This window comes from Prionailurus bengalensis, chromosome A1, assembly GCF_016509475.1.
Source record: "Prionailurus bengalensis isolate Pbe53 chromosome A1, Fcat_Pben_1.1_paternal_pri, whole genome shotgun sequence".
Classification (NCBI taxonomy): Eukaryota; Metazoa; Chordata; class Mammalia; order Carnivora; family Felidae; genus Prionailurus; species Prionailurus bengalensis.
Genome location: NC_057343.1, coordinates 97651018 through 97677363, shown reverse-complemented (window position 1 = coordinate 97677363; position 26346 = coordinate 97651018). Strand labels below are relative to the sequence as shown.

Below are 26346 nucleotides of genomic sequence, written 5' to 3'. Positions count from 1 at the left end.
GAGGCCCATTATTGACAGTGCTCTCTCTGCTCACTGACTCGCTTAGCATTTTTCTTTTCAATTTGGATCTTGGCCCGCACTGTGCCCCTCTCATGAAGCACGTGCCATTAGGATTTTAAAATAATGGGGAGAACGCTATGGCACCGCTTGCTGGCGATACGACTCTCAAACTGTCTACAGATTGCCGAGTCAGTGAAATGTTTTGACAGAGAGAAATATGTGTTGCCAACATTGCTTTCCCCGTGCTTGAGAAGGGAAATTGAAACTGTTCTTCAGCAGGGTTCAGATGTTGATGACTAGAATGATCTCAAAACAAATGACTACAGACCATTTTGTTTTCCTTTATGCCTCATTCTTCTCTAATGAAATGCCCAATTAAAAGCAGGGCTCATGTGCTTAAAAAAAAAGGCTTAGGAAGGATTCTGGGAAGCAGCTGTGACAGGAGCCATCCCTCATCATGGGAGAAAAATCCCAGTGCCATTGTGAAGAAACAGTCTGTGTTGTGACCTCCAGGGTCCTGTGTAGAGATTTTAAAGGAGACTCAGAATAAGTGTAACCTTTTAAAGACAGAAGGTTGTGTGTGTGTGTGGGGGGGGGGGGGGATAAGTGTAACTTTTTAAAGACAGAAGGTTGTGTACATATGTGTATGGCGGGGGGGTGTGGAGAGATGAATTATTTGTGATACATCAAATGTCCAACACCGGCTAGAAATAGGGAAAAAAAATTCCCCGGTAGAGTGATATGTTTAGGACAACTTGTGAATTTATCTGTGGGATTAAGTGGAATATGGAACTGTGCAGCTGTGTGTTGTCTCCTCGCAAAATGAGTTTCTCTCTGTTTCCCTGGCAGGCGTGTTCTTGTTAAGAGCTTGTTCGGAGTGGGAACACGGGTAGCTCTGGGAGCCCTGCTGACCATTATCTTCCCATTCAGGTCTGTATTGTGGAAGCTGCTCTCTATTTTCTCATGTAGAGAACATTCTTGATAAGGGAAAATGTTGACAACTTTGCCTTTTTTTGAGAGTCAGTCAGGAAACATTTCTTCTTGTCAATCTCCTTTTATGTGCTGGGCAGGAGAAAGGAAAGGGGATATTGCTTTGGGAAATAACCTTGACTTTCAACAGGCATTTAACAACCAGTATTTTCTTGAGCACCTACCATGTGCAGGAGTATTTGCTAGTCCTTGCAGGTCATTAAAAGGTGAATGAAGCTAAATTCCTGTTCTTAATAGCTTAGCAGATTTTCCTTTAAAAATTAATTTCCTGGTGGCTCAGTAGGTTAAGCTTCTGACTCTTGGTTTTGGCTCAGGTCACGATCTCATGGCTTGTGGGTTTGAGCCCCATGTCAGGTTCTTGGCTGACAGTGAAGAGCCTGCTTGGGATTCTCTCTCTCTCTCTCTCTCTCTCTCTCTCTCTCTCTCTCCCTCCCTCCCTCTCTGGCTTGTGCACTCTCTCTCTCTCTCAAAATAAATAAAAATTAAAAAAAAAATCTATTATCTAATTGGAAAGGCTATAAAATGGATACAGATAAAATAATAAGGGAATTGGTATGGGTTGAACTTCCTGTGGCTCACTCTGAGTGTTCTGAAATCAGGCAGGCTTGAATTTGAACATTGACCCCACCACCTATCCCCCATGACGTGCGTTGGCACAGTGTATTTTAAGCTAAGTATCCATTTTTCTCCTTTGTTAAATGAGGATAATGATACCTACCTTGCAGGGGAATGGGATGAGTAAATGAGGTACCAAGAGTACAGCGTCTAGGGCTTTGCCTGGCACAGAGGAGTTTCCTGGAATGTCAGCTGTCTGCACTGTGATTTTATGCCACGCTCCACCCACTGTCAGTCATACTGATGCCTGACACAAATCTGCTCTGCATTTCACAGGTGGCCTACTGACATTATGATGACATCTCAACTGTGTCAAAGCTCTGCAATGTAGAGAAATCCAACACAGATAAGCACGTAATAGTGAGGGTGGTTCTGTGAACACTAACTTTCCAAAGTTTATAAGGCTGAGTGCATCTTGTCGTCGTCAAACAATGATCACCCACGGTGGGGTGCAGACTTACATCCTTCCACCAATATCCTGACGTTCCTCCCCGGAACCTCCAGCATTATACCCTTGTTACCCCTTGGAAGTTAGGCATTCCAGGTGATTTGCTGTGGACAGTGACATGTGATCAGAAGTGACTTGTCTCACTTCCAGAGGAAGCTTTAGAAGTTTCCGTTCTCATGGCCAGCATGAGTGAAAGCACAGGTTGCAATGGAGCTTGTGTCAATCTGGGCACATGAGATACTACAGTGAGCAGGATCCCTCTTATAATCCATGTGAAAAATGGAGCATGAGTGAGAAACCAGCTTTTGTTGCCTTGCACCACTGAGACGGTGGGGTTGTTTGTTCATAGTCTGTCTGGATTGAGTAGATTGCACATAGATTCTAGTAATTCTGAATTTTCTCAAAACACTTCAGTGCTTCTCCTGGTAAAAATTGCTTTCCGGGTACAACCACAGTATCCATGTAAAGCCATATTTGCTCTCTGCCCTATGGCAGTGTCACCCGGCTTCATCCTCTATGTTATTCATTAGAGTTGACTGATTGTAGCCACTGAGAAGAAGAGATTGGACCCCACTGAGCAGTTGTCATGAATGGACCTTCAGAAGCAGTGGTGAACAAAGACTAGGGGTGGGAGTGTGGCTTATGGAGGCAGTTCACCCAGGGTGCTGGCCACAAGGCAATAAGAGGGGGTCTGTTTATAGAACATTTAAAAACAATAGAACCCACCGAGATACAGTCTGTTTTTTGTTTTCTAAGCAATGTTAGGGAAGAGTACTTCTCTATTCTACACTCCTATGTTCCCCTTTTGTTTTTTTTTAATGTTTATTTGTTTATTTTGAGAGAGAGAGAGTACGTGCACACATTCTTGCGAGGGTGAGTGGGGGAGGGGCAGAGAGAGAGAATCCCAAGCAGGCTCCATATTCAGCGTGGAGACAATGCGAGGCTTAAACCTGAGAACCCATGAAGATCATGACCTGAGCCGAAATCAAGAGTTGCACCCTCAACCAACTGAGTCACCCAGATACCCCTACTTTGCCTCTCTGTTACGTACCTGCTCAAAAGCAATTGCAAATAGGTTTCAAAACTTGTGAGCAACAGAAAAGTAATTGGAATGCACTGCAGTGAGTGTTTTGGAAGAGGTAATATTCTTTTGGGATATTGATTTAAAGAAAAAAAAGAAGTCATTTCACGGGGCGCCTGGGGTGGCTCAGTCGGTTGGGCGTCTGACTTCAGCTCAGGTCATGATCTCACGGTTCGTGAGTTCGAGCCACGGATCGGGCTCTGTGCTGACAGCTCGGAGCCGGGAACCTGCTTTGGATTCTGTGTCTCTCTCTGTCTCTGCCCCTTCCCCACTCACGCTCTGTCTCTCTCTATCAAAAAATGAATAAATGTTAAACAAATTAAAAAAAAAAGAAGTCATTTCACTCTATAATGGCCCTTTGTTTATTCATTTGGATGTTGGTTTATGAATTTGTATCTAGTCTTATGTGCATTTGTCTAAATCCTGCTCTTTGGATTGTTACAATCTATAAGGGCAGGGCTGGGACTCATTCATTCTTAGGTGTCCCTAAGGTCTGATCAGTGCTGAACACTTAACTGGGCCCCCCATGTATGAAGGATGACTCAAACTATGTTAGCAGAAAACAGTATTTTCCTTTTGTTTTTTGTCCCTCATGCTTATGAGAATCAGGGGCAGGCTTTGAGGGAGGGATCTTGTTGTTGATGGGAGGGATCTTGATCTTGATGCAGACAAGCTCTAGGAGACTGCCCTTTGGAAAGTGATACACTCCGGCTTCCGGAGCTAACAAAGATGCAAGGCTGCTGCTTGCACACACGCGAGACGCCACACATGCCCACCTATGAAGGAAAATCAGGGGCGGATGACTCCTCTGTGTCCATTACACACGCCCAGGATCGCTCTTGGTGAATATCACTCTTTGTTTGATGTTCTTCCTACATCCTGTTATTTTCATGCAGTGAGCATCAAGAAGGATGTGGAAAAAGAAGGAAAAAATGTTGATTTATCTCAGGAACCACACTATTTCGAAGTGTGAATCTTTAGTGCAGGTAGGATCATACAGGAGCCAAGAAGGGAAGTAGGCTGGAGAGAAGTTTGGATGTTGGCTGGTTAACTCCAGGCTTCAGTTTTGGAAAGTATGAATGAATACTGGTAAAGATAGTGATTAGGACCAGCCCACAGTAATCAGTAATTGTGGGCTGTTCCTGGATACCAGGTCATAGTGAGCTTGGCCTTGGGAAGAAAGATTACTCTCCCGAACTCTCACTGTTTTATGGAGAAGTTACGATCATGTAAGTGAGGGTTTGGGGAAGCTTGGGTATGAGAAGGAGCCTTTTTGCCATTTTGCATGCCCACCTTAATGTTTTCTGGGTGAGAGTCTAATATTGAAGAGAATATGTGTAGCCACTGGCAGGAGTCTATGCCATCTTCCATGGGACCTTTCAGATGGAGAGTGGCCTTGGGCAGACCATCTTGTGAACTGGAGCGGGTCTCCAGGATTGGGTGGATATCATCTGGAAGTTTCAGATGTGGCCCCGATTCTGGGATAATGAAATGAGGAAAAGGCAGACAACTCAGGGATTTTCATTTCTGATTTTTCCAGAAAAGTGTAGGGTAATTTTGAGCTCCTGGGATAAGAGGGTAGAGGATGAAGAGGCTGGAAAATATGCATATTTCTCTATTGCAGAGGCTCTGTTCATTGGGGTTTGCCAGTAAGAATATAGGTGATTGACATGTAAGTACTTCTGTACTTGAAGGCTTGACATGAAATCGAAATGAAAGAGGCGTCCAGATGTTTGGCTTTGTGGCTGCTCCCTGAGAAAAATTCCTAGACTTTTTTTTTCACTATCCTTTCTGGAAAGAACAACTGAGTGGGCAACGCAGAACTGACACTCAGTGAATCAGGTATACCTGGCTGAATGTCTGAGTTTTAAAAAATAATTCTTGCCTTAGGAGATGTTGTGTGTCTATTTTTCTTGGATGTCTGATGACATGCTTTGGTGCATAAGTGAATTCAGGAACTGTTATTACCACCACTTTCTTTACAGGAAGGCCTTGGGTAAATTGCCACATGATCTCCAGTGTCCGCTTCCCATTTGTTATTCGGACAATAAAACGGATATAACTCCACGCATGACCTTGGGTAAGTCACTTACCAAGTTTAAGCCTGTCATCTATGAAATGTCAGAGGTAGACTCAGTGACTTCTCAGGTTCCCGCTAACACTAGAAGCCTGTGACCTGTTTGCAGGCAGGGAGACAGCGGTCCCAGGCAAAGGTGTATGTGCAACCCTCACATTGTTCCCTCTCTGTACCTTAAAATTTCCTTGGTGACTCAGTGATACTATTTCACAGAGGCCGCCCTTCAAATGGTGTTTTCTCTTTTAGCTCTAAAGCAAGATTTTAGACTTTGCAAGAAATATTCTGGATAAAATGGAACAATTAAAAACTTGATCAAAACATTCGTTGTAGCTCTGCACATAATTTCACAAACCCGCTCCCCTTTGTCTCTTCTTTGTTAAAGGATTTAGGCAGCTTGCTCCTCTGGCATTCATCAAATATCTTTTTTCTCTCTAGTTCAAAATGAGCTCTGTTTCCTTTTTCCTGGCTAGATGAAAGTCTGTGTACCCTGGCCTTCCTGATACCACCCCAACTATGGTGGAACCACGGTTCGTGATTCTCCAGATTGTCAATTTCAAAGGCTAGTTCGGAGACGGGGGATGAAAACCGAGCGTCAGTTTTCCTCTTCAGATCTCTCCAAAACACACTGTCTCTGTATTATTTCAGAAAACCCATTGAAAAGTAGACTGTTTCCTTCCCTGACTTGGCACCAAATCAAGAAGTGGCATATAATGTATTGTTGTGTTTATTATGCATCATTTTGCTGCTGACACCGGGGCCATCAAATATTGGGAAATTTACAGCCAGGGAGGTCCAGCCATCATGCCTGAAGTGAAGGACAAAGCATTCTGCTATTTATCTCCAGCTCTGGCCCTTTATGGTCAGACAGTGAGCAATATACTTATCAAAGTCAACATAACCTTCACTTTAGAAAACACACTTGTCTTTAATTGCCAGAATAAGAATGCTTAAACAGCTTCTGTCTTAATAATAGGGGGGAGGCAGAGTTGATGTAAGTTTTGAGTATTTTGTTATTTGCCAGTAGTGGTGTGCTCAATTAAGTTTTAATTCACAAATGATGATCATATATTATGCTGGAGAAGTGGAAAAACTTGTGGAGTTAAAAATGTTCATACTGTCTAAATATATGTCATACTTATGATTATAAACTTATATTTTATATTTTTAGCTGGATTATATGTATCATAAGATTATAATTACATAATTATGGTATGTACATACATACTTATGACATACATATTTATGTTATGCAGGGTTTTTTTTTTGTTGTTTTGTTTTGTTTTGTTTTGTTTTGTTTTTAGTCAAAGCTGAGGCCAGTAGTTCTGCTGTGCCCTGGCCCATAGCAATTAGGAGCCCGGATACTAGAGGCAGAAGAATATGAGTTTAATAGTACCTCCTATATGGAGATGTTTTAAAGATCAAATGAGATTGTGCATGTGGGAGAATGCTTAGCACACCTGGTACATTAGAAGAACTTGAAGAATATTAGCCATGATTAGTACTGCCCCCTTCTTATTATTGTAAAAAAGTATTCTACAGAAAATACATATTGCCAAGTGCTTTATGTAGTAGAAGAGGCAGGTGGCTGAGTCAGTTAAGCACCTACCTGACTCTTTGTTTTGGCTCAGGTCATGATCTCGTGGTGTATAGGATCAGCCCCGGGTTGGGCTCTGTGCTGACAGCGCACAGCCTGCTTGGACTCTCTCTCTCTCTCTCTCTCTCTCTCTCTCTCTGTCTCTCTCTCTCTCTCTGCCCCTCCCCTGCTCACACGCACACATGTGAGATCTCTCTCTCTCTCTTTCAAAATAAATAAACAATTAAAAAAAAGGAGAGGCAGGAAGAAAATGTTATTCTGACTTCACAAAATATGTATACCTATGTGTGTGCGTATGTATGTATGTATGTTATGGCACTCGATGGTCCTTGAGAGGCATATAATTCCAGAAAGTTCACTGAGATGACTCAGAAAACCCAGCAGAGCATTGAAAATAATTCTTGGTCAGTAAAGCACTTGTGCTGACCTCAAGTCTTACCTGTTCTCTTAAAAAGGTATTACTCTTTAGAGTTGGTTTGATCTGTATAGTGGATGTCTGAGCATGGAAAGGTGGCGATGTTTCTTTGGAGATAGGCAGATTCTGGAATGTGGTAGTAAGCCTTGTGCCAGACGAAAATCACAGAACACAATTAGAAGATGAACTCCAATGCTATTCTGGGAAAGACCAGGAGAATCTGTGGAATGTGGTGTCTCTTCCTAGCTGAGAACCGGAGGTCATACTAATTGACAAACAGTCTCTGAACATCAAGAGTCAGAGTCATTTGCTTCCTTGGGTTGTCAGAATTCCCATGTGATGATGGTAGTTGAGTTGTCAGATGGCAAATTGGAGGAATAAGCTTGGCGATATCAGGAAAGAAAATGACTATTGTAGTTACAGACAGTTGGCCTGAGAGTTTTTTGTTGTTATTTTGCTGGCCTTTTGTTTTTGTTTTTGTTTGTTTCTTTGTGTGTTGTTTCTCTCTCCCTCTCTCTCTCTCTCTCTGTGTAGTGTGTGTGTGTGTGTGTGTGTGTGTGTTGGTGTTTTGGGGTTTTTTTTGGTGTCACTATAGGATGCACTTTAGGCAAATTAAGTGTCAATGGGCTACAATTTCAGGCCACTAGTCTATTCTGAAATCACAAGACAAGCAATGGATTACCCTGTTTGAAATGAGAATTATAGTTTGAGTATTTATCTCTCTCTTTTCTGTCTTTAGACTGAGTAGAGTGGACAGGCAGAACTGTTAAAATCGGCTCATGATTCATCTCTCTCTCTCTCTCTCTCTCTCTCATACACACACACACACACACACACACACACTCTAAAACCACAGGGCAAAAGTCTCATCCAAATCTGCTGAAAAGTCCCCCTTCAAGCTACATGTGTATTATATAAACATGGCTGGGGCTTTCCCAAGAACCACCTTTCAGAGAAGAGAAACCATGATGCATATGAATAGGTGAAGAAAGCTGTGGGGAAGGAACATAAAACCGTGGAAGCTGTAAACTCTGGAAATGGATTCCAGAATGAAAGTGCTCGAAAAGCCCCGCACGCAGGCTAAGTGTGTGTGGGGCCGAGTCAATAAAGTTTGTTGTCCTCAGTTGCCACGTACAGTTGGTGCCTTGTCTCCTGGGCTCCTCCACCTCTACCTCTTCTTCCGCCTTTTCACTTGTTGCTTTCTGTGTGTGACCCTGCAGTTAATGGAGGATATGAGATTTAATAACATTGGAAATTTTGGCTGGATAAATTTTTTTTTTAAAAAAAACTGTAGATTTTAAAGAGGTATCTTGGCTAGCGATTCGGACTGAAAACAACAGCAACAGAAAATAGTCATCAAATCAGTGTGCTCCTCTTCAGAGCCACGGATCTCTCCAGAAGATTATGCCTTGTGGACACAGCTGCCTCTTGGGGCTGAAGGGGTAGCTCACCTCTGGCTTATTTGGGGTACATTCTGGAAGCCTAGAAATGATTCTCTGTGAGAGTCAGCTTTCCGAGTGGCCTCCCTCTGTCCCGACACTGCAGCCTTAAAGCGCCTATGTTTTCACCATCTTTTTAAGACCAGTACAGAGTGCTCGTCACCAGGTTTACAGCTCCACACTGGGTCCCTGCTAGAGTTTCTGCCAAACTCTGGGGGTCCCACCTAGGCCTCCCTCCGTGTGGCCATAGCACATATGCTTCCTGAGTGAACTCAGTGCTGCTGCCTGTGTGCACATTTTCAGCTTATAAATTGTCTACATTCCTCTGCCTGTCTGCTAGGCCTCCAGCCAGTGCTAGATTGTATGTGAGAATGCCACATTTCCCAAGAGAGAGAGAGCTGAGCACTCCTGCCTGGACGGCATGGATCAATCCTCAGTTGCTGAAAAGGAACAGGCTATATAGCTTGTTCAGTCCTCTCCTTTGATCAGTGTCCCAGGGCAGGGCCCAGGTGCTCTGTGTGCAGATGAGTTCAGCTGCCCCTGACAGTGGGGTGTGTGACCACTCTGCTTCAACTATAGAAGAAGGCAATGTATTTATTTTGTTTTAGGCTTCGTTGAGTCACAGACACTCTTCTTTCCTTTCCTTTCCTTTCCTTTCCTTTCCTTTCCTTTCCTTTCTTTTCCTTTTTTCTTTTCTTTTCTCTTTTCTTTTCTTTCCTTTTTCCTTTTTCCTTTTTTCTCTTCTCTTCTCTTCTCCTCTCCTCTCCCCTCTTCTCTTTCTTTTCTTTTCTTTGCTCTGCTCTGCTCTGCTTTTCTTGTTTTTTTTCACTGCAATATGATGATTGGGCTTCCCTAGGTTGACCAGACCAGCAGTGAAACCATCTCCTGTAGAAAGTCAAGCCATGGCTTGAATAAAGAGTGGATGAGTCCTTGGAGTCAAGAGAGCAACATGTCACATATATTGGCTTTAATCACATGATTGATTTTTTCCCCTGGGATTGTAACAATCGTGTCATCTTTCACATTTAAAATTTTGAAAGGTGAACAAGCCATTGGGGGAAGCTAGGGTTGGAATAGGAGAAATAGAGCAGGTCAAATGCTGAGTATTCCCAGCAGGGGTAACGTGTCACATCATAAATATTAGGACAGGAAGTTACTGAAGGTGGGCTTATTGGTACCAGTCAGGCGAAACTGATGCATCCCCTGCTTTGAATTTCTCGCTTAGGAATAGAGATGGTCTTTGGGCAACCTCAGGAGGGGAGGGAGAGGGTGGAGGGGAAACAGGTATATCCAGGACAGATTCTAGAACCATAAACAGAATGCATATTGTTCCTGGGCCAGACAATAGAGCTCTGCTTCATTCAACACACCTTTACAGACTGCTTGCTCTATGCCAAGGATCTTCCCCTGGGGATACTAGCTTGTCATCATTAGTCACGTCTCCATCTTTATTAAATGTTTCCGTCAGTCCATGCTTGCTAGGTGCTCCAAGGGAGTTAACTGGAATCAGCAGTGGCCTCCCTGAATTCCGTGGAAAAGACCAGATGCATATGCTTCTGCTATTACGGTGCTCAGTATTTGGAAAGGAGCAGTTTTGCATTGTTATGCAAACACCAAGGTAATAGAATGTGTATAAATTACGGTAAGTGCAATTACTCACAGGAAAATTTGTTGGCACTTAGTCATGTCATTGTGTTCACTGCAGATTATAGCTTGTTACTTTCTGTTCCTCTAATATACTTTACCCACTTAAGTTTTGAAATAGAAATGAAGTGCTGGTGTATCATCATTTTGCCAGAAAGATATATATGTTTCTCTTATTGCATTAGACAGGTTAATATGTTTTTGCATTTTATAACAGGGAACTTTATTAGCATGATGAAATTAATGCATGCAGGGCAATATCTTCCGAACCAGTTGTTACCAGTAGATAAAGTCTGTTGTGGTAATTGCTAACTGAATGTCGGATCAGGGTTATTACTGAAGTAAAATCATTCACTGTGGGATGATCAGAGCTACAGTGTTGTGAAGGATAAAAGAACTGCCTCTTCTCCCTAGTTTTAATTAGCTGTTAAAGAGGTGTCGTGGGTGGTTTTGAAAGGCTCATCTTATCAATACTGTTATTTAGGAATGATTTATAATATTGTTACAGAGTCTGCTGATGTTTCTATCATTAAAAGTCTTAAAAGTCTGTCATGGTTTCCATTATGAGCTCTGTTGTTTGAAGGCTTTGAAGACAGAGCTTAAATAGTCCCCTCAAAGTTTTGTGTGCATCTTTCTCTGAGACATCGTAAGGTCTTAAACCCAGGAGTTACTGTTTGTGGATGGGCCACAGTCGATCTCCATTCTTATGACAATGCCCAGTTTCAGTCCCATAAAGAGATGTAAGCCTAATTTTATGGAAGAAAATACCTTCTTTCCATAATCTATTCATTGAGTTTGGAAGTGGGTCTTGGTCCCCCTGGAAATCTGCAAGAGCAGATTTGATGTAGTGTATCTTCTGCCATTTAATTAGCCAATAGGCTTTTCTACTATTAATGCTCTGAAACATTAATACAGTTTCTGTAAGTAACTAATTTATGGTGTGAGGTGGGTCCCAAGTGAAATTTCCATCTTGGTCAATTCCTGAATAAGTACAAACAGAAACATTTGTGAAGAAAAACATTTTCCAAAGGGTTAGAGCTCACACTGTAATGACTGTGTTCCTGAATAATCTGTTTGCAAAATCACAGTTCGGTAGCTTAAGACGTATCATCGTCCCTGCATTTACGCCATTACGTCATTTCCTAGGAACAGCTGCAGGCCTGTGGCCTTTGGATTCATGGTTGTGCAATCCTTAGATTTCTAGATCTACCAGGTACCCATACTACACAAAGGTCATTTTTAGGGAAATAATGAACTTTCACAGAAGTTTGAAATTTGAAAGCACCGTAGAAGTTACCTAGTCTTATTTATGGCTTACAGTTCAGAAAAATGAGACCAAAAGAGACTGAGTATTTGTCTAGAGTCAAGGATCTATTTAGTTAAAAGACCCTGTACAAGAATCTAGCCTGGCATAACAGTATTTCTTTCTGCTAACTGCTTGCCTTGCATTGTTATTATTTATATGTATAGCCACACACACACACACACACACACACACACACACAGTGGTAATAAAGTAACTTAGCTAACAAGTCACTGTAAGATCAAAGTTCCTTCATTATTCAGTTATGGAATTTGAGCAGATTGTTCTGGCTCTGCCAGTTTATTCGACTCTCAGTGGAATGAGCTAGTAGGCTTCAGGGATGGTGTCTTTCTGAGGATAAGGTACAATTTATGTCACAGAAGTCCTCAGAGATAATGGGTCCAAATGAGCCCAGAGGAGATTTTGTTGCCACTTAAGGGTGTTATCAATCTAAAGGCAAATGCATCTGTTCCCTTTTTAGTAGTTCCTATAAAAAGATGTCGACAATCCGAAATAACTGGTACCATCTTTCCAGTATATCCCAGTGACATGTTGGTGCAGGATTGCCCATCAATTACTCTAGTGTGGCATTTCATTACTTTTCCCCATATTATTCCACAGGTTTGCAACGTGACCAGATTTATTTATGGCCTCTGGAGAGATGTACTACTTCTAGTGCTGACAGAGGTAATCAATGCCTGAATGAGTTTGTCTACATAGTCAAGTGATACCTGGGGGACTTTCTGAGGTAGTTGAAGTCATAGGATGCCTGAAGTTATGTTGTAATGGTCACCTACATCTTCTGAAGCAGTTCTTCCCAACTGTGATGATACATTAGAATCAATGGAAGACCTTGTACGAGGTCCCAGTGCCCGTGTCCCAACCCTGGTGATTCCATTTTGGGATGAAACCTGGGCAAAGTAAGTGTTGAAAGCTCCCCAGGTAATTCTAACAAGATCCGCCTTTTTATTTTTTTATTTTATTTTTTTAAAATTTTTTTTAATTTTATTTATTTTTGAGACAGAGAGAGACAGAGCATGAACGGGGGAGGGTCAGAGAGAGAGGGAGACACAGAATCGGAAGCAGGCTCCAGGCTCTGAGCCATCAGCCCAGAGCCTGATGCGGGGCTCGAACTCACAGACCGCGAGATCGTGACCTGAGCTGAAGTCGGACGCTTAACCGACTGAGCCACCCAGGTGCCCCAAGATCCGCCTTTTTAAAAGCTTCCCAAGGGGCACCTGGCTCAGTCGGTTAAGCGTCTGACTTCCGATTTTGGCTTAGGTCATGATCTCACAGTTGTGAGATCGAGCCCTGCATCTGGCTGACGGCACAGAGCCTGCCTGGATTGTTTCTCTCTCCCTCCCCTGCTCGCTCGCTCTCTCTCTCTCTCTCTCTCTCTCTCTCAAAATAAATAAATAAACTTTAAAAGCTTTCCAGGAATGCAGTAAGAGTTGAAACCTACCAATGGACAGCGTAGCCCCCTTTGCAGCATTGTTTAATGAGAGGAGATTCTTTTATTATAAATCACCCATGGTTTAGCAGTCTATGTGCCATCATGAAGAAAGGGTTGGAGCTGATAGTCTTATTATACACTGTCTCAATATGATGGCTATGTGTGTTAATATTCAGATGTTCTGTTTTCACCTCAAGGGACTAACTATACCTTATTAGTTTATGTTTATCCTGACCACAGTAAAAATATGAAAACAAATAGACTACAGCAATGTGTATGTTACCCAAGGAGATGAATTTTTTTTTGTTATTTCTATTCTATTACTATGATATTTAACTAATATTAACAGTGGCTTCTGGGGCACCTGGGTGGCTCAGTCGATTGAGTGTCCGAGTAGGCTCAGGTCATGATCTTAAGGTTCGTGAGTTCAAGTCCCACATCGGGCTCTTTGATGTTAGCACAGAGCCCACTTTGGATTTTCTGTCTCCTTCTCTCTCTTTCTCCCCTGTTTATGCTCTCTCTCAAAAAAAAAAAAAAAAAGAAAAAAAGAAAGAAAAAAAAAGAGTGACGTCTGTTTATATTAATAAGTAGATGTTTGGGATCCGTTCATTTATTGATTCAAAATGTTGGCTTATCCTTTTTTATGTATCAGGAGCCAGAATAATCAGTCTTATAAGGCAATACATCATTATCTTGAAAACTAAAATTTATTGTGGAAATAGTCAAATTATTTTGTAGAGTTACTTTTGATGCTGCAACATCTTTGAGACCAGTGCTTTAAAGTGTGTGATAGGCAATTGTATGGCTTTTTCAACAAAGGACGTCTGCTAGTTTTTACTTTTGTTGGACAACAGGTATTGGAAAACTGATAGTAGTGACTCTAGAATTTCTAATATAATTTGTAAACTCTGGTGCTCTGGTTCTAAACATTTTGTTCTTAAGGCACAGACTTCTGAAGCAGAGAATTTTTGATAATATTCATGAAGGGAATAAAAGATAAAGCATGAATAAAAAGTAAGCACAGAGTTATTTATAAGAGAGAAAATTAAAGAAGTAAAAACACCCAGCGAAAGTGGTTAGTTAACGGTCATGACATATCCATAAGGTGGGATGTTATGATACAAATTTAGAAAGTTTAAAGAAAACGGGAAAATGCTCATATTATGTAGAGAAAAAGCTGAATATAAAATGGCAGTCATAGTATGATGCTGTCTCAAATGCACAAATATTGGGGTGCCTGGGTGGCTCAGTAGTTGATTAAGTGTGACTCTTGATTTCAGCTCGGGTCATGATCTCATGATTCGTGGGGTCGAGCCCTGCATCAGGCTCTGCACCAAGCGTGGATCCTGCTTGGGAGTCTCTCTCTCTCCTCTCTCTCTCTTCCCTCCCCTCCTCTCAAAAAATAAATAAGTAAACCTCAAAACAAATATAATAAAATGCACAGTTATTCATGTTGACTTTGTTTTTCTCCATTCCTTGGATGCTTTGGAGTGATGGCAAAGTCCAGGAGATCCCCAGATGGTCTCAGTTGTCCCGGACACCTAGCCAGGCACAAGGCATTTGCAAAGCTGCTTTTCCCAGGTGTGGGTTTTCAGTTTCTGGCGATTCCTTCCAAGTGTGATGCTGGATTATACTGGGGAAGACTGTGTGGGTATGTAACTAAAAGATTTACTACCTAGCAATGACACAGATCAAAGTCAAGTGGCAAAGTGATGGGTCAGCATTCCCTTACGGTTCTTTTAGCTAATGTAAGCCATCATTGCCATTTACCACATCGTATTTTGTAGCACAGCAGCCCTCTCAAATCCCTCCAAAACTATCCCCCCAAGGGAAGCTCACTAAACCAAATATGCTTCCATCCCTCATTAGTGTTTTTCTCCTTTGTGGTTGGTTTTTTTTCTCATTATAATTAACTGAAAGCAGTGGTTCTCCAAGTGTGGTTCCCTGGGTCTGCAGCATCAGCTGGGAGTTTAAACTTTAAAAAAAAAAAAAATTATGGGGTGCCTGTGGCTCAGTCAGTTAAGCGACTGTCTTCAGCTCCAGTCATGATCTCATGGTTTGTGAGTTCGAGCCCTGCGCTGGGCTCTCTGCTGTCCTCACAGAGCCTGCTTCAGTTTCTCTGTTCCCTTCTCTCTCTGCCCTTCCCCCACTCATCCTCTCTCTCTCCCTCCCTCCCTCTCTCTCAAAAATAAAAAATAAATTAAAAAATGTTTTTAAATGTTTACTTATTTTTGAGAGAGAGAGAGAGTGAGAGCACGAGTAGGGGAGGAGCAGAGAGAGAGAGGGAAATACAGAATCTGAAGCAGGCTGCAGCCTCAGAACTGTCAGCACAGAGCTAGACACGGGGCTTGAACTCACAAACTGTGAGATCATGACCTGAGCTGAAGTCGGATGCCCAACCGACTGAGCCACCCAGGTGCCCCAAATATGAAAAATAAATTTAAAAAAAAGTTAAAAAAATTGTTTTACTTGTTAACTATGATGTGTTTCTTTCCTATATAATAATATTTCTCACCCAACAACTTATGGAATTATTACAGCTAATTATAACTAATTTTCACAATCACATTATGAAGCAGGTGCTATTATTTTCCTGTTTTGCGGAGAAGGAAACTGGACACAGAGAGGATAAGTAACTCACCCCAGGTCGTGCCACTATAATAAATGCTCACAGGTCAAATACTGGCAGCAAATAGAAAATGTGAGCAGTGGTTATATCTGGGTGTGGGACTACAGATAGCTTTAAATTTCTTCTCTGTGCTTTTCTGTATTTTCCAAAACAAATCTATATTACACTTGTCAGCAGGGAAAAAAAATCTAAAATAGTTTTGCTAGAACTAAGGTGGTAGTTTCAGTGGAGACTTGGTGTTAAGGGTGAACCAGAACAGGAGAAAGAGGAGTTGTGTTTATTAAAAACCTTCTCTTGCAGGTCAGGTCTTCCAGGATCCTGGCAGCTGCTGAGCAAGTGAGGAAACAAAGAGCCCCCCAGTGTGGTGGGTGAGCGTCAGAGCCGGAAATCCAGGGAGGGCATGACATTGAGCCTTCCAACGTCCAATCTTTCCAACGTCTTCACAGGTTTTGCAACTTACTGTCTTTGTAGGTGGCCAGTGGTAAAGTACATTTTATCACAGTATGTCCAGGAGACATTTGAGGAAGCAGAACTCAGCTCTCTATGTCCAAGGTTTAAGGAAAGTTTGGCCATAAAATAATGCCCTGACTCATCTTTAATTAAGTGTGCAATGTGGGAAAGGAATTAGTGTCTTCCGGTGTATGGGATGGAGAAACAGCTATAAGTTTTCAAAATAGCCCATTATTAGCAATCTGCACTGAATCGATTGGTACCCACAGCTCAGTCAGCCTTTAAACAAGCTGGACAATAGCTGAAGTAATTATTTGGGGTAAATTATTGCCGTTGTAAAATGTAATCAATGTTTTATTACAGCAAAAAGAGATGTTTTTTCTTAATTTCTCTCTTCACTCCACCTCTCCTCAGCCGGATCTCCTTGTCAGAGCTCTGGAAGAATGGTATTTTGTTTCCTCCCCTCCATTGGCAAGCGAGTCCCAGGCATCCAAATGCAGCAAGACAGGACACATCTTGTAAAGGTTTTCCATTTTAATATCCCTTAATGACCAATAATGAATTCTTTATAGTTAATCTGCTGTTCTCATGAAAACAATCTAGATGGTTAAAAAAAATCAATCATTAATGAGCAGTAAATGACAGCTCCCCAACAACACAGCTGTATTTTTGTAAAAGTGATTAAACATTGTCTGCATTCATAATTGCATGGTTAATAAGAATGTTGAGCACCAAGTCAAGCATTGTTGCTAATGATGACAGATTACGATGCTACAAACGCTTTGGAGTTATGGGGCTAAATTTTCAAAGGCATTCCCTGGAACGGAATGCACACAGACCCACTAAGTATTCAATTTGCATGGACCATTACCAGGTTTGTGAGAGGCATTTGGGAGCTATGCAGTTGAGACTCTTTTGAAAATCTGGCCCATTATGACAGAAAGCATCTGTAATTAACAGTAACTGATCTCCCTTTGCCCAGTTTTGGGGAAAGGTGTAAAATGCTCTGTGTGTGATTTGATGGAACCTAAAGGCTCTTTGGTGAGGAGTCCTGAAAGCTGGAAGGAAGGCCAAGAGTCTCTGGGGTTGTTTTTCAGCCTTAGAGGTAGGTGTAAATATCAGAGTTTTGCAAGCAGGCGACAGAGTGGGTAAGTCGTTCAGAAGGGGACTTGGTAATATCATCATTGATGATTTGCCTCTCTTGTTTTGGCCTTAAACATAGTCACTAAACCTTGGGGATTCCTGGATTATCATTCACGGGTCTGTTGAAAATCTGAGATTGTCCCATGGTTCACTGGGGATTGACAACTGTGCTGAGGGATGGATTTTAATCTTTACGAAGCTGTGGGCAGAGTGAGTCACTGAGTGATGGAGCAGGCCCCATCTGCTGCCCAGTGTGTCTGTATTCGGGTCAGGTATGATGCAACTCTATGTACAAAGCCATTCATGGTCACAATTTAGGAGGAAAACTGCATGCTGAAATGTAACTTACAAATTTGAGCATTCTTGGAAAACCCTGGTCTCCCTCTGGGATGGCGAGGGACCCAGAGAGACAGTTGGGGATTAGTTCGGTAGTGTGATATTTTGTGCTGTTGTTGAGTTATTCTAGTTTGCATGGATATCTTACCTTGGCCTAGAGAACACAGACCATGTGTATTATTCTTCTGACTTCACCTCACTCAGTGATGATTTTTTTCTGGATCAGCCATCCCTTGTCTGAGCAGAGGGTTACAGAGTCTCAGTCTGCAAGACAGGATGACATGGGGTTAAGAGCATGGTTATAAGATGCCTGGGGTTGAAATACTCCTCTATCACCCGTTGGTGACATTCTCTACCCCTGAGGCCTCATTTTTACTCATCAGCAAAATAGGAGTGACATTAGTAGATACTTGTAGGGTTACTGCGAAGATTCAATGAGGTATTTGAAAGTCTTAGCCGAGTGCTCAATACAAGTTAGTTGTTCCTGTATTTATCATTGTTATGGCCACAGGTCTGGGTCCTGAGTGAGGAAGGACTGCAGCTGAAGGTGGGATTCCTTCAGCTAGGCTGGGTCATTTTTTATAGATCTAAGAGGCAATGAGGGGCTGCCCTTAATCCATGTGCTAAGTGGCTGTAGCCAAGAATAGTTACTTATATAGTATGGGCTGAAATGTGTTCCTCCCACACTTAAGAAGATACATGTGTGTTATGGAGGGAGGGAAGAGAGTCACCAGCCCAAGCAGACAGGTCAGCCTAGAGGCATGGCAGCTGTCCTAGTTAGAGGGTCCCCCAACCCTTATCTCAGCATCTAAAAACACACCCAGCGCTCTTCTAGGGCCCCATTCAGGACCGGTGTTGAAATGTTAGTAGGTCAGAACTTTCTGGAGCCTATGATTTCCAGCTCAAGCTTCTGGCTGTTATGTCAGTGGGCAGGGGAACTTCTTTCCTCCCCATACCCTACAACCAATCTTACTATTTTTTCTTCCATTGTTTATTGTTTAAAATACGAGGAAACGAGTATACATAGATTTCTTTCCCAGCCCTTCTTGTCACATAAATGTGGTATACTGTGCACAGATTTTCACTTTGCTTTTGTTTACCTAACAATATATTCTGCAAATGTCTTGGAAAAGTATGTATCAATCTTTCCTAATCCTTTTTACCATGGATTCCATTGAGTGGATATACCATAGTATAGTCAACTAGTCCTCCAATTGATGGATATTTGGGAGGGCACTTTCTTTAATAAATAGCAGAGTCTGGATGGCAACTTAAACATCCTGCAGGCTCTAGTACTTTCTTGTTCCCCCTTCTTGCTCCTGGGGTTGTTTGCCCTCTAATGACTTAGCAGGTCCTCCTCAGAGATGATGGTCAAAAAATATGCGCTGAATGAAAGTGAATCACAAAGGAAAAATGGGTTTGTGTCTTTGTCTTAGTTCTCCTCTCTTCTGTTCCAAACCCCTTGGATTCTTCATCTGTAGCTTCAGAAATCCTAAAAATATGACAGAGAATTAAAACCAGAGGCAGACAGTGATATATGTCAGTTGTTTCTTAATAAAACTAGAAGAAAAGAAAAAAAACACCTCAAAGGCAGAAATAGATGCATGGTGTCATAAAATTTTAAAGAATCACATGAGTGCTCAACATTTTAAAGTAATTAAAAAAATGAAGTGATGTAGGAGAGTGTGTGGCTCCAAGGAGTTAATGAAAAACTTGAAATTATAATTTTAATACCCATCTTTACTTTAATGCTCAATGTCTTCATCTGGCAAATGAAAATCATACTGGTTGTTACTTCTCTTGGGGACAGAGAGTAGTGGCCACTAGATTATCAGAAAGTATTTTGTAAATATGAAATGCAAAACCACAGTAGTAATTTGCATGGTGATGATCTTCATACCTCATTGGCATAAGTGATTAGCAAGAAGATTAGGCAGGACCATGCATTCTTGGGATCCTTCCTAACGGCAAATGCCAAGGCGTGCAAATCTTCTTTCCTGAGACTGAAGTAAAGTAATCTCAGACTGTATGAACATTGTTGCATGTGGACATTGTCCCACTGGGAAGAACTTATACTTTGATCCAATCCACTAGCAACTTTCCTCTTTGAGGAGGCCAGGCATTGCCCCCTGACATCCCCGACCTTTGTGACTACCCTTCTTGTTTATCTGGCTCCTTCCTGCTTCTTGTGTTTGTTTATATTGTCCCCGAGCTAAGAATTGGCTCTTTTTTGTGCTCCATCATGGCAGATCTTGCACTGAGAACCCATCTTCAAACCAGTTCAACCTAGTGTTACATCCTCTCGTGTGGCATGGAGACTGGTACACCTGGCAGCGGGACTTTGGGTCCATTTTCTTAACTTCCTCGAGGCTCAGCTTCATGGTCTGCAAAACACGGAGTATTGATGATATTTACATCTCCAGATTACTGTGAGGATTAAATGAGATAACACAAGCAATTAGTGGTCAGTAAATTTAGTTCTACTCTGTGATACTCTCTTTGATGAGTCTGCCCTTCTAATGACACACCACTTTTGGTTAGGATGCCTGTTACATTTATGAGACTTCAGTCTGACACACATCTTGATACTTGACAAGAATGGCTTTGCATTGTCGTCCTGCTGTGTTATAGGCATAAAAAGTTTACATCCCATATTTTTCGGATTTCCTTCTAGAGAGCAGAGGCTAAGTTTTTATTGAGCATCTATTGAGAGTCAAAATAAGGCTTGCAGGTTTTTAGAACTAGAAAGGGATATAGGGATGTGTCATGTTGCTTTTTCTGGGATGGTCACCACAATAACATTCATCTGTCATGTTCTTCTACAGTGTGGTCTTGCCACTTTACCATCTAGAGGTCAAGTCTAATTCTTCTCCCTTGAATCTGAGAAAGCTTCAACCAGTGGAATACAGTAGAAGGGGGCATTCATTATATGACTCCCAAAATTAGGTCATAAAATGTCATGTAGCTTCTCCCTTATTGAATAGGATCATCACATTTTGGAGCTTCCAGTCTCTCTCAAGAAACTCAGACTCCCTGAGGCTGCCATCCTTGTGAGGAAGCCCAGATCACATGGAGAGGCCACCAGACATGTAAATAAATAAGTTGTCTTGAAAGCAGATCTTCTAGCTCCCACTGTTTCAGCCTTAACCACTGGGTATCCTCATGGAAGCCCCAGATATAATGGAGTAGAGAAAAGCTTCCCCACTGTGTCCTTTCCAAAGTCCTGACCCACAGAACCCATATGCATAGTAAAATGGTTGTTGTTTTATGCCACTGAATTTAAGGTAGTTTGTTGGACCACAAAGAAAATTGGAACAAGTGATCACAATTTGAGTACCTTGTTGTGGAGATTACATAGGCTTAGAGAGGTTAAATAAATCATTTTATTCAAACAAGGGCTTAGTGGTGGGTTTCTGTCTTGAAACCCCATGCCCTCATGATTCCTTGTGTCATATACCTTTCTAGCTCTTGATGTCAGCCCCATGTATTAGCAAAGTTAAAACTTGACTTCAGGCCCCTGTCCTCCAGAGATAATACATTTTAAGATGTACTCTACTCATACAGTAAGCAATGAGGCAATGAATTACATTATAAGCCTAGCATGTAGGAGTCTATTGCAGACTTTAGCTAGTGAGACATATTGGGAGCTCCTAGAGAAGGGACAAGGACAAAGAAATGGAAAAGGAGAGGTGACACAGTCTGCTGAAGTTGGAGCCTTGCAGGGGAGGGAGCAGGAAGCAGCACAGCAGGATTAAGATCACGAGGCACTGGTAGGGAAAGAAGGGTTGAAATTGCTTCAACTTTATTGAGGCAAGCAACTGTGTGCTGACAAGTTGAAGGTTGATGAGCAGCTTTAGCCAACCTCTTGCTGTCTACAGCTAGAGGGGAAGTGAGCAGGGGGCGGCACATGGAGCCAGAAGGAGCAGAAGGGGGCGGCAGGGGAGGGGAGAGAACTCTGCAGGGGGGATGGGGAGACACTCAGCAAGTCTATGGAAGCAACCTGGTGAGGTCTACTGAGGAGAGACATGGGGAGCCCAAGAAAAGAATTGGGGAACAGTTGGCCCTAAGCGTGCAAAAAGAACAGGAAGAATTGGAGACGGTGGGAGATGGTGAAGGGAATAAAAGCACCAATAAAAGATGTTCAAAAAGAACATTGGGAATGGAGTTCAAAGGCAGTTGAAGAGTATCTGGAAATAGATGGGAAAAATGGTGATTGAAACCTATTTTGGGTGAAAATAGTCAGTTGATTCAGTTTTTGATAAAAGACAATAGTTTGGCTAAGAATTTAAGTGGCATGGCGTATTTTAAATACCTTGCATACAAAGAAGGCCATATTGTATTTCTAAGATGTCCCCCAAAGTGAGGTGGTACATGTTGTTTTATTATAAGAGAAATTATACGTATGTAAAATTTTTCAGTAGATGGGCTGAGAATTGCATTTTCTTGGATTACTTGGAGAAAGAAATAACATTAAGAATAAAAGCCTATAATTGTAATGACACAATAAAAAAAATCAGTAAGAGAGAGAGTTTATTGTCTAACCAGTGCCTGTATTTGAGACTAAAGAAACAAAACCATAAGGAGGTAATTGGTCTAGTTCATACTCTGGAGTTCTTCCTAATAATCAGAGACCTTCTGGTCCTTATATATTGACTTCAACTATGAAATCTTGATGATGACGATGATGTTGATGAGGATGGTCGTTATTGATGGTGGTGGTAAGAATGACGGTGCTTCCTATATGCCAGGCACTGTTTTAACTGCTTTACATATATTAACTAATTTAACTAATTTAATATATGGATGAGTATACCAAAGCATGGTTCTCTTCTTTTTTCTTCATCCTATTCATGTCTATTTCTACCTAAGTAACTGGGGAGGATTAGAAAAAAACCCTATACATGATAAATAAAAAGCAGTTGTCTGCAAGATCCTGCTTATCTCAGAACCTTTTCAGCTCCCTTCACCGAGGCTCTGCTTAGGAGTGAGTCATGTGTCTCTGTGTTCCATACTGCTAAGGTATTTGCTTATCAATGGAATGACTAATATTGTCAATGGAGTGTTTGTTTTTTCTGATGGTGGGAAAGTGGAACATTATGAGACTGGGGTTTTATTCTTTACTGGCTCTCTGATATAAAGGAAATAATAGGAACTCTGGAAATGGACAAGGCTTCACATTTGAATCTTGGCTCCACTTCTCATTAACTGTTTGACTTTGGAAAATTTATTTATTATCTTTCTATTGGCTTGTAAAATGGCAGGGTCTTTTTGAAGATTAAGTGAAATGAGACATGAAGTGCCTAGGAAGCTGCTTGAGAATTAGTAAGGGTTCAGAATTGTATTCTGCTTTTTTGCTTTTTTATAGAATTGATAAGTGGTGATTGCAGGTATCTGATATTAATCAAATAGCATGTTGATAAGTCCTTTGTAGGTGAGGCTGAAAATTTCAAATTTTCATATGCCCAAGGATTATGTTTCTCCATTATGAAATGATCACTGAATGAAGGGTTAGGAAATAATGATGAGTTTTAGGCACATGAGAAAAGAACACCCAAGAGAGAAAATTGTAAGTGTCTTTTAATTTCAAGAACGTTTCTGCAGTAGTCAGAATAATGACTTCCCAAATGTGTCCACATCATAATTCAAGGACTCTGTGAATATGTTACCTTACATAGCAAGGGGAAATTTACAGATGAGATTGAGTTAAAGTCCTAGAGATGGAGAGATTATCCTGGATACTCTGAGTGGGCCCAGTCTAATCACTTGGATCTCTCGAATCAGAGAATTTTTCAGTGATCAGAGCAAGAGATGTGAGAGGAAAGATAGTCCGAGAGATGTAACATGGCCAGTGCTGAAAATGGAGAAAGGAACTATGAATCAAGGAATGTGGATAGCTTCTGAAAGATACACAAGGCAAGAAAATGTATCCTCCCCTAGATTCTCCTGAAAGGAACACTACCCTGCTGACACCTCAATTTTACCCTGGTGACAGCCATGTTGGACTTCTAATCTACAGAATTTTAAGGTAATAAATGTGTGTATATAAGTGGTATAGTGATGCCTACTGGAAATAATCTTAAGTATGGCAGTTTCTTAGCCTTTATAATAAGGGCCTTCCTCTGGATAGAGTCCTTTTTGAAGATATGGTATATTAGACTATTAGGCCCCTTTGGAGTGACTTAACGTGACCTCCTTTTTCTGCACCCTGTCCCCTTTTGACTTAGATGAACCACTCACAGTCACGTTTGCTCTTTGGGATTGCCCACTTGATCATAGTTAATTTGAACAGAAGAGTTATGTGGCTTAATGTGGGCCAATGAGCATCGCTTTCCCAGGAGTGTAGATTGGGTTGACGCAGGTGTTAGTCACAGCCTCTGCATGTGGCTTGGACTGAAATGATGGTGTGAACTTGGGGGCTGGGTGGTGGCTGTGGGCATGGAGAAGGGAAATATCAGGTCTGTGGGAAGAGGAGATTGAGCCTGCTAGACAGTAAAGATGAGAGTGAGGGTATGAAGAAAAGGCCAAGAAGGTTATGACCTTGTTCCTACTGGCTCTTAGTCAACATTTTTACCCCTACTGGGGTTCAGGTATATATCTCTGCCCCAGATTCCACAAGACAACATTTTACCATTGAACAAGAAGTCCTTTTTCTCCCTTTAACCTTGCTAAGAGGTTTTCTGTTCCTTGTAAACAAGAGCCTTGACAAAAGCACCTACTATGATAAGGATGAATCAAGATGATGGAAGGAGGTTCCATTAATGTCATTTTGGGTTCTCTTTCATGCTTTATTCCAAGGAAGCTTTATAGAAAGATTTAGAGCAGTATGATTATGCCATAAGCCAAGGAGCGTTTTGCACTTCTACAGCTATAGCTGGAGCTCGTGGCAGGGCTTGCCTTGTAGGCTTTGAGACCCCTGGCTGTAGAATGCTTCTTTAGTCTCTGGTCAAACACATCTGAAGTTCACATACAAAATTAATGTTGGTAGAGGGGTGTTTTTAAAGCAGGATTTTGAAATTCCAGGTGACTTTCCTGCAGCAAGTTTCAACATGTAGACATAGCACTTTGAAACCCAACCTTAGTGCTTTTCTGTAGTTAACTTGATTTTGAGAACATGCCTGGAAAAGATTTTGGTTTCTTGGTGGAGAACTTGCAGCCAGAAATGTCAGTTTTCCTATTCATCATCATCAACTCATAGAATTTAAAAAGTAATCATAAAAATCAAGCTATTCAACTTTTTAGTTAGGGAGACAAGGAAATATCCTCAGAAGGGTTAAATGGCTTATTTTATGGTCTTGATGGGGTCTGTACATGTATATGTATACAGAATTATGAAACTCATGATTATCCAGAGAATGAATTAAGTATCAGAGAACACAGAAATCTTTGGACTGAAATATTTCTATGAATACCAAGTAATTTTTTGATAATGCATAGAAAATATTACCTTTCTTTTTATGAACTGGAATTATTTCTATAAACTCGAGTGTGCCCAAAGAAATACAATTTCTTTTATGAACTGCATGTTATTAACAAGAAGTTATATAGCCCTAGAGATAAAGTATCCATGCATTCATTCATCTTCCTTCTCTTTTTCCTTCCTTCCTCCCTTCCTCCCTTCTACTCTTCTTTCCTTCCTTCCTTCCTTCCTTCCTTCCTTCCTCCTTCCTTCCTTCCCTCCTTCCTTCCCTCTTTCTTTTTTTCCTTGTAATTATTAATTATTGAGTGGCTATCATATACCTAACAATTTCTAAAATCCAAAATCTTGAGATACAACAGTAAAATAGTATGCCCTAGTGAGATTCTCTTCTCATGGAGCTCCTACCTTCATGGAGCTTACATTTGAGCTGGGGAAAATAGGCAAAACCCCACACAAATACATATATAAGATAATTTTGGATAATGATAAAGTGCTATAAGAAAATAAAAAGTAGTAATGTAATAGAAATAAATAGGCTAGCGTAACATAGGGTATGATTTTTTAGGGGGAGGAGGTAATAGTTAACTGATCTATTTATTCTATCTATCTATCTATCTATCTACCTGCCTACCTAATCCTGTCCTATCCTATCCTATCCTATCCTATCTTCTCTGATTACATAAGACAACATGTTTATCTGTTGATTCTCAGTAAACAGAGATTAAGCCACCTTCCCAAATCACAGAGTTCATGATTTTAAATCTAGTTTTCTTTCCCTTGCTTCTACTGCCTCCTCAAAAGGGGACTGGCTTGAGAATCTTTTCTCAAAAAATTCAGATTCAACTTGGAGGGAAAACACAAATATGGGATGATATTTGAAAGTACCAGTTGATTTCTTCCTCTTCTCCATAATCCTTGAAAAATCCCTTCCCTTGTATCCCAAGGATTTCTTCTATTATTCCCACTTGCTCCCCTAGAACCCCCAAACATAGACATGGGACAGATAGAAGCAAATCCTACCAAGACTCAACTATTCTTTTGGAAAGCTGCTGGTCAATATGAAGGGAAAGATTCAGATGCACGCTTTTACATTTGTTTTTCCTGATCTCAGAGTCTAGACTATAAAAATTCTACTGTTAAAAAATAATAATGATGGTAAAAATTAAAAACTCTACTGTTACTGAAGCTCTGAGGAAGCTGAATCACCACACACTTACTGCTTTCATTGCTGGACCTTGAACATCACCAGGAGTCTGCTCCAGTCATCCAGTGGGGACTTGTGGTTGCCTGTATGAGAAAGTCTTTCCAGATC

At 41.3% G+C, this 26346-nt stretch overlaps 1 long non-coding RNA gene across 1 annotated transcript; it reads left to right on the top strand.

Moving 5' to 3' along the window:
* The first annotated feature begins 4265 nt into the window (after nt 1-4265).
* Nucleotides 4266-16842, top strand: LOC122486565. Its single transcript, XR_006298188.1, has 6 exons — nt 4266-4363; nt 5120-5214; nt 10128-10277; nt 12228-12293; nt 15989-16134; nt 16553-16842. It is a non-coding gene; the product is annotated as an uncharacterized LOC122486565 (long non-coding RNA).
* Nucleotides 16843-26346: the final 9504 nt, after the last annotated feature.